This window comes from Mustela putorius, unplaced genomic scaffold (genome assembly GCF_011764305.1).
Source record: "Mustela putorius furo isolate JIRA1106 unplaced genomic scaffold, ASM1176430v1.1 tig00003898_pilon_pilon_pilon, whole genome shotgun sequence".
NCBI lineage: Eukaryota > Metazoa > Chordata > Mammalia > Carnivora > Mustelidae > Mustela > Mustela putorius.
Window position 1 is genome coordinate 28,793,932 of NW_025422047.1, and position 17,515 is coordinate 28,811,446.

Below are 17,515 nucleotides of genomic sequence, written 5' to 3' on the forward strand. Positions count from 1 at the left end.
AAACTCTATGACTGACTAGACTCAGATTAGGGGAGACTTGGAAGACTCAGACTTAGACTCATCCCTTTTCAAGGAAAAAGTGAGGGCCTCTTGTTCTCAGGAAAACAGGGGCTCCAGAGTGTATTAAGGGAGCCAGATAACACAGGGCACAAGCATGCTTCTTGGTACCAGAGTTAAATCATTCTTTTTTTTTAAGGCTTATTTATTTATTTATTTTTATTTTTATTTTTTAAAAGATTTTATTTATTTATTTGACAGAGAGAAATCACAAGTAGATGGAGAGGCAGGCAGAGAGAGAGAGAGAGGAGGAAGCAGGCTCCCTGCTGAGCAGAGAGCCCGATGCGGGACTCGATCCCAGGACCCTGAGATCATGACCTGAGCCGAAGGCAGCGGCTTAACCTACTGAGCCACCCAGGTGCCCCTAAGGCTTATTTATTTTAGAGGGAGTGAGCATGTGAGAGAGCGAGCATGGTAGGGGTCGCTGGGGGGACAAAGAGTGAGGGAAAAAGAAACTTAAGAGGACCACGTGTGGAGCATGGGGCTTGATCTCACAACCCTGGGATCAGGGACCTGAGACAAACAAAGAGTTGGATGCTTAACGAAATGTGCCACCTAGGCAGCCCTGTGTTAGACCATTCTTAGCCACCACCAAGGCTACAGCTCTTTCCGCAGCCAGCGGCTTCATACAGTCATGGCCTGACAGCATTTTGCCTCACACTCATGCTATGCTATGCTCACCCGTTACTCTGGGACTTAACTGATGCCAAGACACAGACCTAGAAATTCACAGCAAGCTTTCCACATGCACACCTGGGTGCACAGGAAAATTATCTGTGTAGAGTGAACCTTGGACCAGTGGGATATGGGAGCAAGCGATAAATTCCTCCCCTTTTTTCTCCTAGAGAGACATTCCTGAGATATTGTTTACATGGCTCCATGCAATATGGTCCTGCGATACCAACACAACCAATACAATTAGTTGTATTCACTGGTGGCCAGCTCAAAACACTTTCTTGTATTGGTTCTATCTCCTTTTGTATCTCACTTCCCTTGTCCTTCACTCCTGATTCTTGGTGAACCTTCCCTAACAAAATAACAGTACATGAACCCTTGGCTCAGGCCCTGCTTTCTGGGGAATCCAGGCTAAGAAGTGTGTCTCTGAAGATAGAAAAATGGGTAAGTGTGCAGAAATGAAAATATTCCTCTCCACACAAAGAAAGACAAGTCAAAATTTAAGTCTAACCATAGATAAACAGTCCCTGGTTCCAAGTGTTTACTATGGGAATATGATTTGGACTTGAGTCTTTGGTATCCAGTAGTGAGAGCTATAGAAGGGTAGTTGATAAGCCCTTTTAAATTGCCACAGGGCATTTCCACTGGAGTTCCAGAAAACTTTTCTTTAGAATTCAAGAGCAGCACATACTCATTTTAGGATTTGTGTTGGCCCGGGGTGCTGTGGTAAGGAGGTGTGGTTGATCTTTAATGCCTCTGCAGACATTCTTTCAGCATCTTGTACTCCTCCCCTAAAACATTCAGTGTTATGTTCTCTTTTCTGTGTCCTTTATCCCAACCTTTTTAGCTACAAGTTATTTGGAAATGGTCACTTAAGATTTGCATTTGAGTATTAATGACTAGTGGAGCCTAATCTGGGAGTCCTCCAAGAACCCCAGGAGGTTTTTATGGAATAACCCCTTAACTTGAAAGACTGTGTTTCTAATGGGGGAATTTCTGACATCAACAGTTGGCTGGTAGAGACAGATTTGAGCGTTCCTTTTAAAAAATCACATACACAGTTCTTATTTCTCATTTATTTCTAGTACTTCGTCCAAGCTATTTTTTTATGTGTCTTTCCAGATTATGATCTTTAACTATTAGATGAAAGTGTATGTGTGTGTGTGGTGTGTGTGTGTGTGTGTGTGTGTGTGTGGTGGGGTAACCTCAGTTTTTCCCCACCGTATTATTATAAAATTGTTAATAATAAAGTTAAAAGTTAAAATAACTTTATATGATCAGGCTTATACCTACCACTTAGATTTTTTTCACTATTGTTTTACTAGACTTGCTTTCTCACATATCTATATGTCTGTCCATCCCTGTATCCACCCAGCAATCCATCTTATTTTTGAAGCATTTCAAAGTAAATTGCAAGCATCAGTACTCTTTTCCCTAAATACTCCTCTGGCTAGATTTTCCTCCTAAGTAGTCTGCATGTCAGGACAAAGCAAAAAAGAATTCAGCTACTGCGGCTGAAAAACTCATTCATTACTTTGGGAATCCAGACAAAGTGAAATCCATGGATGGAATGAATGCAGTTCTCTCCTATTGTTTCTCTAGCATAAAGGTCACTAAAACCATGAACATACATTTCCTGGAAACTGAAGTCCTAACTCATTAATCTCTGTAGGAAGAAGAAGCCATCAAACACTCATTCCTATGTAGCCACCTGCTATAATAAAACCAGTTCTCAATTGTTTATTCTAAACACTCAAATCATTTTGCAGTATCTTTGTGTTTATAGCTACCTGAAGCTCTAAGTCATATCTTCAACTAAGTACCAAGTTTAAGCCAGACCCACGTAGGTTGTCTGATTGCATTCCTGACCCACACAGATAGCCTTTGTGGATAAAAACAGGTTGCCCCATCTTGATGGTTTCTAAATTTATGTTCTCTCTGACAGAGACCAGCCATGAGTTTGCAGCCTCTCTACCAAGTGCCCTTGACAACTTCAGCCCCAGTGCTCTCTCAGGCTCAGCTGGCCCAGTGCTATTTACAACCACACAGTCAAGCACTTAATTGTTTGTTTATTTTGCATAGAATGGTCCTGTCTCCCTCCTGGTGTCTAAGAAGCCTGTCCTCTGGATCATCAACACTCAGCCCTGGGTGCTTGGCACGGGGCTAGGCATGCACCTAAGACTTTACATACCCGAACGCGTTCTTATATTCTCTCATTTCAAGTTAACACATAATAGTAGACTGCTTGGCCTACTTGCTTCCAAACAACTGGCTCTGTACTTTCAAAGCATTTCTCGCCGGATACGTGATCACGGCAGTTAATATCAGCCGGAATACTTTCCAATAAGTCCGCAGGCAGTCCTGAGGAGCAGGGACTTAGAGACAGGGCTTTTCTGTGTCAGAGCCAGAATTCAGAAATGCTCTGCTTTTCTTGGGTAAAAAAGACCCAGGGTTTTTCTTTTCAACACCCATTTGCACTGACCTCTTTTTCTGGTTTCTCAGTAAAAGGATTAAGAACTCAGGAAGCATTGGGGGGGAAATAGCTCCTCTAGCTAGAGCTGGGGCTTGGGCAAGTCTGACACAGTGGGGGGTGGAAATGCCATGAAGGAGCTTCTTTTGCTCGGTTTCTGGCTATTCTAGGAGCCCAGTTCCCTGGCGAACCCTGGTCCATCCCCCAGCGATGTGCATGGCAGTATGTGTGTTATGTATATTAAGTAAGCACATCCTGGGAGTTAGCAGGACACAGGGTGCTGAAGGAAGAGGTGGCATCATTCATTCACCAATACCTTAATAACCAAAATCATTTATATCGACTTCCAGAGGCTCCAATCTCTTCTGAGAATATAGCCCATGGCAATGTGTCAATCCTTACATGTAACACCTTGTGGGTGTTTGGTTAAATAATAAATATACTGATGTGCTTAAAAATGAAAATAGACTCAGCCAATAGATAAATGTGCCTCTCTTTCTTCTCAATTTCCCCAGAGAAACTTCCTTCTCGTTCTGAATTTTATACGACGGAAAAATCATCTACAAACGCACTGGAAATACTGGAAAATAGTATCACTGAGGTCTGATGGTAGGTGACAGCAACTGGGTCCCATGGCTTATTTCTGACCTGAGCTGGATTTAATTCTAGAACCCAGATGGGGTACAAAGTGACCTTCTTTTCATTATCCTTGTTTTTGCTATGATTTTACAGTGGTTGCAGGGAAGAACAGGCTGAGAGAAATCCTTAGGGGATTATCATCAAAGTTGGATATAGAAACATTGATATAAGGCACCCAGCCAGAAGCCAATTGTCTAGACAAGAGTGAGTCCCAGAGCTGCTGCTTTTGTGTTTCTTCCTTCATCTGCCATTCTATAAGATCATTGCCTTCAATATTTTTCAGATCAATCTTCTCAGGAATGGTCTGGAAAACAAAAAAGCAGGGAGAACAAACTTTGCTAGAAGAAATTTAAGTGCACCGGGGGAGCAGAGGTGGGGCAGCTCTACCATGATCTTGACAAAGAAGCAAAATGGGATATTCAAGGCACCACTCAATTCTCCCATCCACATCTACACATGCGGTGGCCTTGGATTCCCATCAGAACCCACATGCTATGACGTCTGGAGATTGGTGAGATCCCTGTAGCCACCTCAGATACAGCCTGTAGGTTGTCAGATTGGGACCCCTGTGACTCATGAAGATATTTACAGGGAGTAGCCAGCTCTGCAGGAATGAGGAGGACTTACCTATTTTACAGTTAGAGCCTGCTCAGGAGTAAGATGAGAAGTTAATAACTCTCTTGTCCCTCCTTAAACCCTGATTCTCACACTGGAGGCTGTTAGCAAACCCATAGTCTATTTAAGAGAGTTCCCAGAGCAGATTAAAGAAAATCCATTACATACAGTTAGGAGCAATCCTAAAAAGTTTTCACCAGAGGAGGAAGTGGAACATGGTAAGCAAAGCCAACAGAACAGCTGAAGGCAGAGATGGCAGGGCTTAAATATTAGGTTAATAGTGACAGTATTAGGTGGGGTTATTGTGCACATAGTAACAGAAAATCCACTATAAGGATATCTATTATTTACTGAAGAAAAATTTGAGCTAGGCAGGTTTCTGTCAGCAACTTCACAATGCGAGGACAGAGTAGAGTCTTTGTCATGCTCTTGATCGTCCCCTCATGGTCACAAAATGGTTGCCATAACTCCAGGCATCATGACCTCACAAAGCCATTTCCAAAGGTAGCTAGCATAAGCTTTCTATTTTATCATAAGCCTTCTATTTTTTATTAATTATAATTGTAGCTAACATTTTTGAGCATTTACAATATGCCAGGGGCTACTCAAAGTACTTTGTATGTGCTACATATATTTAATTCTACAACAGATAAGAAAAACCAAAGCCCAGAGAGTATAATTAACTTTATCAGGGATTCACAGATAAGAACTGGAAGAGCCAAGCATCAAACCCTGGCATTTTGGCTCCAGAGCCCTTGTAGTGCCAAACTGCCTCTCAACTAGGCAAGAAGAGATTTCCCAGAAGCAACCCCCTTCCTACCCCACCCACCTTCCCCCCCAAGTCCCCGCCCAGTGGACTTTGCCTTATGCTTTATAGTTTAAGCCTGGGTGCATGACCACCCTGGCTACAAGGGAGCAGGGAATATGAGTATCTGTCCATTTCAACCTATAGAAGGATGGGGGATGTGAAGGTCAGTTGAGTAGCCAACCCAAAGTGTCTGCCACAGTTAAAAAGAAACCATGGCCTTTGTCATAGGGGAAAAGTTCTGGAGCACTAAGGGCTTGCTTAGGTGACAGTCTGGGGTCTCACAGGGCTTTTTGGCTTACTGCCACGGGGGGGGGGGGGGGGAAACAAGCTTCCACTCAAGAACAGCCAGAAATAGCAAAATGCCAGCAGCCCAACAGTCTTATCTCTCAGCCATTTGCTGGAGTGTTTGTGCATAAGCAGTTCTTAATAAATTATTCACCCTGATTTAATAGGGAGGAAATAAAATGCAACAGGTGTGGTTCTTCCTGCTTGTTGAATGGCTCTAAAACAAGCTTTCAGACACTGGTCGCCTCGGGGATAGTAGCAGGAGGACAAATCAGCTATATTTTAAGCTGATTACCCACATGTTACAATACCTGTCAAATGGGGACATTTTGTTCCAGTGTCAGTGGTCATAGACTAGAACTCTAAAAAGGAAAGGAGAGTATTATATAAGCAATTTGCTTTACATATACACTGAAAAAGCCTCTCAGATGCAAGACATGGTCACATTCCAAATGTTATTGTACCTACTTGTAAACTTGGGTAGAACCTCATTTTAATAAGCTTAAAGAGACTTCCAAATTGCTACATTAGATGCAAATCTCATTAAACTTGAAGCCTAGTGCTATACTATACTAAAATACACTGCATTCTTTCCTGGGTTTAAAAATTCACTTGTACAAAGCAAATGTTAGGTGCACAATTTATTTGCAAATGGCGTGTGTGGGAGGGAGGAAGGGGTGGGGTGCCAAAGGATGAGCCTGCCTTGTGCCAACCCATTAGAGCCAGAGAAGGTAAATGATGCTACTACATCTTTCTGCAGTGATTGTAGTTGAATGCAGCACAATATCTTAATGCAATATGACATGTTTTTCAAATGTTAGGTGGATATGTCTTGCAATTTTATAAATTGCATGGTTGTTTGTTTTTGCCTCAATTCCTCTGTTTCTTTTTTGGTCAGGAACTCATTGTATTGGCACTAACAGCTAAGGAATGCTGTAAAATGAACAGGGTTTTGAGTTGTCGTTTTCTGCTCAGAAAATAAAGGTTCACTAAAGACAGTTTGTAAGTGGGAGATGCTGAGAGCTCCAAAGCAAACCTCCCCAGATCTGCTGCTTTCTCTCCCGGGCCCTGGAGACAGCCATCACTCCTACTGTCCCTAATCTCTTTGAGCCTCAGCTTCCTTGTCTGCAAAATAAGGAACTGGATTCTTGTGATCTCTTTTGAAGTTGTGAGATTCTAAAATTCTTTGCTTCCACACACCCTGGATCAGGATTTAACAGAATCCCCAAATTTGATAAATATCACTAAGTCACAACTGACACACTTTCCATATGCTGTTGAGAATATTTAACAAAACAGACAAAACACTACATGAAAAGGAAATATCTTCATCCAAAAAAATGGATGATTAAAAGGATAAATATTTCTCAGTGCTTTGTCTGTCTGAGATTTTGTTCTTCCACATCATTTCTACGCTGACAATGTTAATATATAAAGCTCTCTCAAGGCATGGAAATAGCCTTGTTCACTTGGATGTTAAAATGGCATTTTCCCTACATTATGCTTTATGAATGGAAGGTTAATGAAATTGTGCATGTTTCAGTTTTCACTCTACAGGTTATTTTGTAATGGGGATGAGGCTGTTCTGCCTTTAATTTGGTGTTTTATTAAATTAAGTGTATTTCAAAGGAAGGGCCATTTTATTCTACTATTCTGCCTTATATTCACAAGCAAGAGGGCATGCTAACTGCTTCTCTTCTTGATACTTTTTAGAAGTCTCCTGTTTCCAGTGAATATGGTATAAGCCCATATTTTATGTGCAGAAAGCAGATTTTTCTTTAAATGAAAAGTCTTTAAACTAAGGCAGGAGCTTGCTTTTGGATTCCTATGGTTTGCTCTCATCTCATCTTAAAAAAAAAAAAAAAGGCTTTAAGCCATCAACACTTAACTCAATGGTTTTCAACTAATAGGCTTAACATATCCTTTAGCTCAGTGGCTCTTGGTTGGACGTTATTGGCATTGGGTGGGACAATATTCAGTTTGCATGACTGACCCATCCATTGCAAGGTATTTGGCATTCCTGGTTCTCACCCACTAAATGCCAGAGTGCCCTCTGATCACTGTGACACTCAGGCCAGCCCCACACACATTTCCAAATGCCACCTGCTCCGAAAGAATCCAAAGTGGAAGTGTCCCTCTGAAGGAAAAAAAAAATAGAGGTCTAATAATAAGAGATTAGTTTTCAAAAACCCAAAGAGGGTCTGTATCCACTTGTGGAGAAACATGCCTTTATCATATCTTGAGTTAACCTTCAGTTACCTTGGTGACTTCATTACTCCTTTGATGATTCTTCTATTAAGAGAAAAAGCATAAGAGAGGGTGTTTGAGGATGACATGACTTATAAAAAAATAACACACTTTTCCTGGATTTTAAATAAGAATGGAAGCTTTCATTAGGTACCTTTATAGAAAGCACAGATTTACTTCTCTTTCATACTATATAGATAGAATAAGTGTGGTCCATCGTAAAGTAACCTTTGAGAGGTAAAGATTCTGCATAATAAGAAACACACACAGGAGAATGAGTAGATTTTGTTTTTATGCTCCAGGTTCTTCTGTAGTATCAGGGTTTTGAATTCCAATAAAATTCAGCAAACAGGCATTGAGTGCTAAATGAAACAGATGTTCTTTTGGGTCCTGGGAATGTAAAAGATGAGTAAGACATGTTCTCTGCTTTTGAGGCTCACAGCTGTGCCTGGGAGACCAACTCTTGGATAACCGGGATGTAAAATAGTAAACATCAGCACAGAGGTATGTTTACATGCTCCAGGACTCAGGCAAAAATATAGTTGGTTTCACCTGGGGCATAGAAGGGTGGGGAGTGGGGTGGGGGAGAGAGATGGAGACCGGAGAATTGAGAAAAACACCTTAGAGAGAAGGTATCAAGTGAGTGTGACCTTGAGGAATAAATTAGTATTTGCTAGGTGGTAATGGGGTAGGGAACAAAATTCCTAGCAGAAAAGAGCTTGTACATGATCCAAAAGTGTGAAAGAGAATGGAGAAAATGCAGTGTGGTGGGTCACTGGCAGAAGGGTGCTAGAGGGGAGGGTAGAAGATAAGTCATGAATGACAGTGTCCTGGTATGCCAGGTGAAGAAGCTGGAGCTTAATTACAGGTGGAAAGAAGTCAGTTTATATTTTTAAAGGAAAATGGAATAATCAGATTTATCTTGGGACAAGAACCCTGATGGCAATATGGAAGATGGGTAAATGTAGAAAAACTTCACCCACAGATATCAGTTTAGTGAATTGACTTCGAAACTTCACTTTTAAATACTCATTTAGGGGAGCCTGGGTGGCTCAGTCAGTTAAGTTTCTGCCTTCAGCTCAGGTCATGGTCCCAGGATCCTGGGATCAAGCCCCACCTCAGGCTCTCTGTTCAGTGGGGAGTCTGCTTCTCTTTCTCCCTCCACTCCTCCCCAACTTGTGCTCTCTCTTGCTCACTCACTCTCTCAAATAAATAAATTTTAAAAAGATCTTTAAGCACTCATTCATAAGATTTGGAAAGCCGGGTTAATTCATAGCCAATTAAAGGCAGGTAATCTCTTTGAGGATTTTCACCAATGAAAAACAATTTTCACTGAAGTATAATTAATATCCAGTGTTATAGTCATTTCAGGTAAACAGTGTAATGATATAACAATTCTATATAGTACTCAGAGCTTATCACAATAAGCATGCTCTTAATCCCCTTTATTTCACTCATCCTCTCACCCGTCTCCCCTCTGACAACCACCAGTTTGTTCTCTGTATTCTTTTTTTTTAAAAGATTTTATTTATTTATTTGACAGAGAGAGAGATCACAAATAGGCAGAGAGACAGACAGAGAGAGAGAGATGAGGAGAAGCAGGCTCCCTGCTGAGCAGAGAGCCCGATGCGGGACTCGATCCCAGGCCCCTGGGATCATGACCTGAGCCGAAGGTAGAGGCTTAACCTACTGAGCCACCCAGGCGCCCCTGTTCTCTGTATTTTTGTCTCTTTTTTCTTTGTTCATTTTTTTTTTGTTGTCTCTTAAATTCCACATATGAATGAAATCCTATGGTATTTGTCCTTCTCTGTCTGATTTATGTCATTTAGGATTATACCCTCTACCCATATTGTTGCAAATGGCAAAATCTCATTCTTTTTATGGCTAAGTAATATTCCATTGTGTACATATACCACTTCTTCTTTATCCATTCACCTGTGGATGGATACTTGGACTGCTTCCATATTCTGGCTATTGTAAATAATGCTGCAATAAACATATGGGTGCATATGTATTTTCAAATTAATGTCTTCATTTTCTTTGGGTAAATACCCAGTAACGCAATTGCTGGATTGTAGGGTAGTTCTATTTTTAACTTTTTGAGGAATCTTCATACTATTTTCTGGACTAGCTGCACCTGTTTGCTTTCCCACCAGCAGTACATGAGGGTTCCCCTTTCTCCACATCCTCGCCAATACTTGTTGTTTCTTATGTTGTTCATTTTAGCCATTCTGACAGGTGTGAGGTGATATCTCATTGTGATTTTGATTTTCATTTTCCTGATGATGAGTGATATTGAGCATCTTTTCATGTGTTTGTTGTCCATCTGTATGTCTTCTTTGGAGAATTGTCTATTCATGTCTTGTGCCCATTTTTAAATTGCATTATTTGTTTTTTCAGTGTTGAGTCATGGATACTAACCCTTTATTGGATATGTCATTTGCAAATATGTTCTTTCATTGCATAGGTTGCCATTTTGATGGTTTCCTTTACTGTGCAAAAGCTTTTTATGTTGGTGTAGTCCCAATAGTTTTTTTCCCTTGCCTGGGGAGAAATACCTAGAAAATGTTTCTAGGCTGATGTCAAAGAAATTACTATTCACCACTGTACACTTTAATGATTTTCCCTATTCCTGATATTTTGAATGCCCCTCCAACCACTATTCCATTCTGAAAAAAGGAAGCATGAAACAATTTTTGGTACCAGACCACCATGTTTGTATGATATATTCCTACTGCTGTAGGTACAGTTGACTGAGTCAGAGATTCACAGTAGGCACAAAAACAATCATCAAAAGCCTAGGTGGATTGGCTGTGGGTTTGGGGCAGTGACAGCTGTCCTTTGTTGGGTAAGGACTATTAAGCAACCAGATCCTCGCACGGTATCTGAGCACAAGGCATAGACAGAGACTTATAGAAAACACAATGGCAAAGAAGCCATGATACACAGGAAGAAGCTCACAGAAGAAACAAGGAGAGGCTGAGAAGGGCAGAGTGGTCAGTCAGAAGCAGCAGAAAAAAAGAGATGCTACACCCGCACAGAGCTGACTTCTGTGGGTGGGGCACCAGATTCCGTCTTGAGAGGTCCTCCTAAGCTTGCAGGTCTATTGTTCCACATTTGAAGTCCTTCTCATCACCTATGCAAGGTTCTCATGCCAAGAAGCTGGCTGTGGGGTTGCTCAGATTTTTTTTCCTGCTCTTTTTTATGCCCTTTTATCTCTTAGAAAATAAATTCAATGAACTGAGGTCACTTTTATAAGTTTCTGTGTCTTGCAAACTATAGAAAATGTACACAACTCCCTAAGTGAGATGTTGGCATTTCTTCATAGTTAAGGACAGAAACAGCATTTGCTGAGGGCTTGTTATGTGCCAGGCACAGTCCCAAGAGCTGTATGTGCATGATCCGCAATTCAATTCCATGGCAACTCTGAGAGAGAGAGATTTTTCCATTATCCCCATTTTTACAGATGAGGAAAAGGTCTCAGAGAACTGAAATAACATGCCCATGTGAGCAGCTAGTGAGTGGCAGAAGCAGGGTCTGAATCCAGACTCACCGGGGACTAGAACTGACATTCCTGACAGCTGTACAATTGTGGTAGAGATGGCCAGTTGCTCCCCCCAACTCATGCTCCACCTTCCATAGAACATAGTTGTTGCTGAGAAGTCACTACCTAGCTGGTCAGTACATTTCCCAACCTCCTTGCTTCTAGGGAAAGCCAGGGGACCAGTTTTTGCCAGTGGTGTATGAACTTTGGTTTCCTGTAAGCAGAATGCCCTCTCCACACTTTCCTCTTCTGCCAGCTGAACACAGATGAGAGGGTCAAGGCTTCAGGGAACAACAGAGCCACAATGTGGAAGAGCCCATTTCCCTGAGTCATAACATGGAAGAAAATTAATCACTGAAGAGGAACACCTGTGTTGTATTATTATATGAGACGCTTAGGTCTTTTTTTCCCCCACAGTCTAATACAGCTGTGTTGCCTCCCTTTCTTGCCTTGAATGTAAAGAGCAGAACGAGAAGCTTAAAGCTCGAACCTCTCATGCCCGGGGTAGGTTACCCAAGGTTGTTAAAGGATTATGGTAACTATCTCCATTTCACTTTTTCCCCACACCAGCTATAGCTTTCTTGTTTTAATCAGCATAACAGAAAAACCAGAAGGTGTCATAAACACAGAGTGTGTTTGTAAACACATTGTTCTCATGCCTTCTCAAAATTCTTGAAGATTCAGGAGGAAACAAAACAGCAGAGCTCTGAGCCTAGTAGCACCTCTCATCTGTTAGCGGCCTCCATTCTCGTCCAACTTATGTTTAGATTTCACTTCCTATTTTACACCCCCACCTGCTGAATTGCAGCCACCTTTGGTGTGAAACCCAGCACCTGTTTGATGGGCTCGTGAGAGATGACGCAGCTGTTTTCAGTAGTAAGCAAAAGAGTAACACACCTGGAAAAAGACAGAGACTGGAAAGGATAGAAGCTAAGGAATCTGAAGAGCTGCCTGTACTGCTACCTGTTTGTGGACTATGTCACTGATGGTGAACAACGGGGATCCATCCTACAGGGCCCTTAAAGGGAGACATATAGGATGCACCTGGAGTTATCTGCCTGAGGAGATGGAGGAGAAAGAATTTACTCAAGAGTAACCATTCTTACTGGTCAAGAGTTGCCCTGTGGGTTGGTAAGACCCCTACACTCCCAGGTTTCATATTCTTGAGGACCAATCTGGGAGGTATACCATGCTCAGGTATCAAAGAGGCCCCATTGAAGGGAGGAGAGGATAGGAGGAGGGGCTCTGGCAGCGTCTAATATAGACTTCAATGCTGGGAAATGCAGGTGGGATTCGAGCCCATACCTTCTGGTATGTCACTGCCACTATGTCACTGCTCACTTGGCTGGGCGGAAAGAAGGCAGACCTGAGAGTTGGAACATTTGTCTGTAATTCTGGAATTGCTGCTACTCGCTACATGACCTAGACAAACCATTTAATATCTGGACCTCAGTCTCCTTATTTCTAACATAAGCATACTGGACTTATTCATTAATTCCCAACATGTGTCCAGTGGTAATGTTGCAGAATGTTGTTTAACAGGTATAGCTGGGAAGAAAAGGTTTTCTGCCCAAACAAGATTGGTAAATGGAACTAATGAAGACCTATAGATTTCTTCATTAACAGGTATCTCAGAGTCTTTATAATATATATTGTACGAGATCCTTTATTTGAGAAACATCTTATAGAACGAAGTTGATTTTTATTCTAATATTTATTGAGCACTGTTTTCCAGGAATCATGCCAAGAATTTATGATTTTTTAAAAGGTTTTATTTATTTATTTTTTGCCAGACAGAGATCACAAGTAGGCAGAGAGGCAGGGAGAGGGGGGTGGGGAGAAAGCAGGCTCTCTCCTGAGCAGAGAGCCTGAAGCAGGGCTCTATCCCAGGACCCTGGGATTATGACCAGAGCTGAAGGCAGAGGCTTTAACTCACTGAGCCACCCAGGTGCCCCTAAAATTCATTTTTTAAATACTTTATTTGTGTGAGAGAGAGAGAGCACAAGCAGGGGGAGCAGCAGAGGAAGAGGGAGAAGCAGGCTCCCAGCTGAGCAGGGAGCCCAATGTGGGACTCAATCCCAGGACCTAGTGATCATAACCTGAGCCAAAGGCAGATGCCAAACTGACTGAGCCACCCAGATGCCCCCAAAATTCATTTATTTTTTAAAAACTGTGTTTGTTGAGCTCCTGCTATGTGTACTACATGGTTCCTGGCACTGGATATACCTCCATGAATAAGACAAAATCCTGATTTTTTACTTGGAGTTAAGATAGAGAGAAGAAAGGCAATAAACAGATACATGAACAAAAAAATTGGCATTCACCATTTCATCTTATTCCCACAACCACCAGTGAGACAGGAACTTTTAAAATTATGCCTATCTTGTAAATAATAAGACTGAGGATCTGCGAGGGTAACATTTAAAATCACAGAGGTAGAAATGACAGAACTAGGACTATATCTGCATTAAAGTCTGCTTGAACTATGTCGACATCAGGTGCATAGATTGAAATAATCAGTGTCCTGGGACTGTCACATACTTTGCATTGATCCATGTTCAGCTCATGCCAGTAACCACTATTGTCTTAACCACTTTGCTCTATTGTCTCTTCCACCATCTTAAAGGTCAGTGCCCTGCAAAACACCAGCCTGAGAAACAATACACCAGAGATATTCTGGAGGAAGGATCTTCAACCCTAATGAGACAAGTGGCAGCAAAAGATTTTGCTTAAACACAGGGCAGAGATTCAGAACTCAAATGATTGAGAAGTGACAGTATTGTAAAGTATCTCATAAAGTTTTGGGAGTTATGCCTTTCAACAACTCTGAGTAGACTTACATTATTCTCTTCTTACCATAATAATTAAATTTTTCCTCTATAAAAAGTAAATGATGTTGTGGAAGTTCTTGCAACTTTAATAATCTAAGGAGTGACTTGTCAGCGATAAGCTGATTTAAAAAGCATATACTTTATCTTGACAACTTCCTTTGAAGAAAATAAAAAATCCAGGGCCCAATTTTTATGATCCCTTGGTCTGTGATATCCCTATCAGAAGTAATAAAGTAGGGAAAGGAGGATTATGCTGCGCTGTGTATGTCCTATTGAAATGGTCAGGATGGTTGAATATTAGAACTAAGAAATATTCTTTGAAGGTATGAACTATTTGTATGTAGGTAACACTTTCTTAAGTCCTTTGCTATCTTTACTATTCAAAGACTTTTCTTAAAACATCATCTAGATCTAATCTGACTCTGAAGTTTCCCAGCCAAAAGGAATTTGAGAGAGTTATAGTTCACATGAAATCTCTACAGTAGATGGAAACCTCTCTTTTTCTCTCTCTCTCTCTCTCTCTCTCTCTCTCTCACACACACACACACACACACACACACACACAATATTATCTTTAGATAACAAAGTAACCAGATTTGAAAAATGGAAAAAAACAAAAACAAAACAGATGGCTTTTTTGGTAAATTTTCACAGTAAAGGGTCACAAACAATTAAAACAAGGTAATCTTAAAAAGATGGGACCTCAATCATCTGAGGCCTTTAGAACCACATCCCCACTGGCTCTGGGAGGTAGGAAAAAATATCAGAAGAATAGTGCCTTTTACTTCCATCAATTGATATTCAATAGGGTCATGCTCTTTAGGTGTGCACTAGGTAAAGGAATGGGAAGGGGACAAAGAGCAGGAGAGTCAATGTATTGACCATTCACCATAGACCACATGTTGTTGTTTTTAATGTATTATCTTATTTAATAGGGCTGAGGGAGGAATCATGTATCTTTGATTTCTGACTGAGATGCAAGTAAAAGTGATTTGAAATGTGTTGGAGGCTGTGCTGGGATAATATTAAGAGCCCTAACACTTTTAGGACTTTAGGACATTAACCCCTAAGGCAAGCCTCAAAAACTTCTCAACAAGAAAATATGGTTACCTGTGAAGAACCTCTTTTGAATAACCAAGGTTTCATCAAACATGGAATGATTTTACAATGTTCAAGTAGATGATCAAGGCAAATGCATCTTCTGTTTTAAACAGGTCATAACAGAAAACTAATTGCAAATGATTGCAAAAAGAAAAGAGCAGGGTATATGGATAGTGAGATAGAAAACTGCATTATGAAAGGCCATCTCATTAGGTCTTTGAAATTATTGGTTCAGGATTCCTGGGCCCTGGTTAAGAGGAAGTAAATGTTTAGTTAGAGTTCTCATCGTACACAAGGAGGAGGCCATTTGCTAACTATACAAGAATTCTTTGGATACTCATGTAAATTTGGGAAAAAGAGAACAAATGATTGCAAAAGAAACTTTTGCTTGTCCTGGTAGAATAAAAACAGAACTGTAACTGCTTTCTAGCAATTATTGGGATAGTAAAGGTCCAGTGTTTTGTTTCAGAGGGGATTTAGTGCAACTATACCTCCTACACTTTGATCTCTTTGATCCTTTCTACCTTGTTGACTCCAAGTGTAGACTCCCCTGCCTGGGGTCAAAAACCTACCTCCAGCCTGAGATAGCCTAGTTTTTTATCAGGATGACACAAACAGGACACCTCCCACTCTACAAGCCTATACAGGTGGTCATTAAAAGAACTACTCGTAATGGGTACAGGTGGCTATATTTCCCCTTTATTAATCCATCAAATATATTTTGAGACATTCTCATGTCTTTACCAGGCCTTGGGCACACCAGAGTGAATTATACCTTGTCATCTTTGTAGAGCTTTCAGTTTAGGATAAGTGACAGATAAAGTCAGAGTAAACCACAGTATGGTAGTTAATGGGACAGACACACACTTGGGGAGCACAGAGAATAGATGCTTCAGAAGACCTTGGAAAGTTTGAAAGTTTCCCCATGTTGCCAAGCAATAATGACTATGAAAAGATTGGAATAAAAATTTTTCTTTGTGTACCTTGTTCTGTTGGTGTCCAAACATACGGATGTCCTTTGGGAAGTCTACCATACTTCTTTTCCCTGATCGCTGTCAGCTCTTGAGGGTTGAATGACTCTGGCCCTGAGGACCTATTGGTGACTTATTATGGAATGAATGTTTGTATCTCCTCAAAATTCATACTTGAGAGCCACACCCCATATTGTGATGGTGTTAGGATGTGGGGCCTTTGGAAGGTTATATGATTTAGATGAGGTCATAGGATGGAGCCTACAGAAATGGGCTTAGTGCCCTTATATGAGTCAGGAGAGAGATTATTTCCTCTCATTTCTCTGGCATGTGAGGATACCCCGAGAAGTCAGCAGTCTGCAACACAGAAGAGAGCTTTCAACCAAATCTGCCCATGCTGGCACCTTTATAATGGACTTGCAGTTTCCAGAACGAAGAGAAATAAATTTCCGGTTTCTTTGTCATCTAGCCAGTCTATGGTATTTTGTTTTAGCAGCCTGATCTGACTAAGACATGGCCTCTTGCTTACCTTCACTTAGTCTCACAGGTCACATTGGTTACATGTTGTCTGAATCCTTTTGCAGGCTTGTTACAAAGGCAGTGCTGGGCACAGATCCAGCTGAAGAGCTTGGCCTTCATTATTGTCTTTTAACCAAAGCACAATGTCAGCTTTGTCTCTTTTATTATGCTGATAGCCAGCACTAATCAAATTTAACATTTTTGTCCTTCTATTCATTTTCTATAGCTATCATTCCTCTGATACTTCATTACCTACTTCCTCAGAAGACAAAGTTTTTATTCAAGGTAGCAGGGGTGGTGGTGGAGAAGCTGATTGCAAAAGATTTATCCAAGCAGAAATTCCCATAAAATCAGTTAATATCAATTCAATGAAAACTGAAGTGTCTATTTTGTGCCAAGTAGAGACAATTTAAATTTGGGGAATATAAACGGACATATATGCAAATAAATGAGGGGATGCAAAGCAGTGTGCAGATTTAATGCAATCCCTATCAAAATGCCAACAGCATTTTTCACAGAACTAGAACGATCCTGAAATTTGAATGGGGCCACAAAAGACCCTGATTAGTCAAAGTGATCTTGAAAAAGAAAAAAACTGGAGGTATCACAATTCCAGACTTTGAGTTATGTTACAGAGCTGTATTAATAAAAACAGTATGGTCCTGCACAAAAATAAATACACAGATCAATGAAATAGAATAGAAAACTCAGAAATAAACCCATGATTATATGGTCAATTAATCTTTGACAAAG

General features: G+C 40.9%; 1 long non-coding RNA gene across 1 annotated transcript; it reads right to left on the bottom strand.

Annotated features, from left to right (window-relative positions):
• Window positions 1-1,947: 1,947 nt before the first annotated feature.
• Window positions 1,948-16,372, bottom strand: LOC106004042. The gene is made up of 4 exons (XR_006602859.1): window positions 16,256-16,372; window positions 7,809-7,841; window positions 5,861-5,911; window positions 1,948-4,145 (listed from the first exon to the last, which is right to left on the bottom strand). It is a non-coding gene; the product is annotated as an uncharacterized LOC106004042 (long non-coding RNA).
• Between the last annotated feature and the right edge of the window lie 1,143 nt (window positions 16,373-17,515).